A 1,532-nucleotide genomic window follows, 5' to 3' on the forward strand; every position below is an offset into this window, starting at 1 on the left:
CTGTCATTGCCAACAAAGGATATACAACAAAGTATTGAGATGAACTTTTGTTATTGACCAAATACTTATTTTCCACCATTTGCATAAAAAGTCTACAAGTCAGACAAAATGATTTTCTCAATTTTTTTTTTCACATTTTGTCTCTCATAGTTGAGGTCTACCTATGATGTCAATTACAGGCCTCTCTCATCTTTTTAAGTGGGAGAACTTGCACAATTGGTGACTGACTAAATACTTATTTTCCACCATTTGCATAAAAAGTCTACAAGTCAGACAAAATGATTTTCTCAATTTTTTTTTTCACATTTTGTCTCTCATAGTTGAGGTCTACCTATGATGTCAATTACAGGCCTCTCTCATCTTTTTAAGTGGGAGAACTTGCACAATTGGTGACTGACTAAATACTTATTTTCCCCACTGTATAAGAAGCTGTTTTGTTAAGCTACAATCTTTAAAACCAGAATAAGCCAGAATAAAAGCCTAAATAAACACACTAGTGTGAGGAGTTTAAYGTTAACACTAATCATTTTGTGTTGTAATAATGAACTGCACATCAAAGTTAGCCGCACCTTCACTGCAGTCTCGTTGCCTCCTTTGTTTCTAATTAACTGGTCCTTCTGAGGTCAAATAGTTTTGWCCCTGTGGAGGAAATATAAGCAGAGTTTAGAATATCAGGTGTCTTAGCTACAGTGGTTTGAAAATAGCAGTGTGTGAGTGTTTTAAGACAATTAGCCAGCTYCTAATCACAGTATATTAAAAATTCAGCTGACAAAACAGACTAGAGTTGATGTGCACAACATCACATCAGATTTTAATTAAAACAAAAGGGAAACAAAATACCCACATCTTAATGAGGCTGCTAATCAGAAACTTTAGATAAAAATGCAACCAAAAATGCAGACTGGTAATGTATCTTTACTGCTTGGCTGTCAATTGCTTGACTATTTGCAAACTTAACTCACTGGCAGAAGTGAAAAAAAAAAATGTAGTTTTCAATTGCTTGTTGTTCCAAGTCTAATGTAACTGAGTCCTAAAATTTATTACTTCCCCCCCACCCCCCTTCATCCTTTAGCTGTAGGAATATACATTTTWGAGATTATCATGCATTTTTGGAAAAGCTTAGTCTTCGTCTTTATCCCCATTTAATGGGCACAAAAAAATWAATGCCATAACCACCTTTTGTCACAAATTTGTTGTACTAAACCTCTTGTCTGCYTATCAAAAACACTTAGATAAATTATTTTTGATTCAACTCTTGCGACCACCAAGACACAGCAAGCAGTCCCAGCATGCAGCCATACTGGTAATCTAAATCTAGTGAAGAAAATGAAGAATTAATTTAAAAAAAAAAATGAATGGATTTAAAGAAACTCAAACACTTTAGGGTTACTTTGCTACACTGTCATGATGCAGTATCATGGCAATTTACACAAATGCATGCAAAAATGTATTTTACACATTTAATCTGTAAGTCATGGAGAACCTGTAGCATTTAGCACTGCATTAGTTTATATCAACTTAGCACAAAAAAA

At 34.1% G+C, this 1,532-nt stretch overlaps 1 protein-coding gene across 2 annotated transcripts in view; it reads right to left on the bottom strand.

Annotated features, from left to right (window-relative positions):
- Positions 1–1,532, bottom strand: part of elovl1b (ELOVL fatty acid elongase 1b) — a 21,932-nt gene that overhangs the window by 15,851 nt on the left and 4,549 nt on the right. Inside the window, exon 2 of one of the 2 annotated variants that reach the window (XM_014002930.1) lies at positions 570–639. The exons of the other annotated variant lie outside the window; for it this stretch is intronic. The gene's annotated coding sequence lies outside the window, so the exon portion shown is untranslated. The remainder of the gene's footprint in view (positions 1–569; positions 640–1,532) is intronic. 2 annotated transcript variants of the gene reach the window in all.

This window comes from Austrofundulus limnaeus, unplaced genomic scaffold (assembly GCF_001266775.1).
Source record: "Austrofundulus limnaeus strain Quisiro unplaced genomic scaffold, Austrofundulus_limnaeus-1.0 Scaffold15, whole genome shotgun sequence".
NCBI classification, from domain to species: Eukaryota; Metazoa; Chordata; class Actinopteri; order Cyprinodontiformes; family Rivulidae; genus Austrofundulus; species Austrofundulus limnaeus.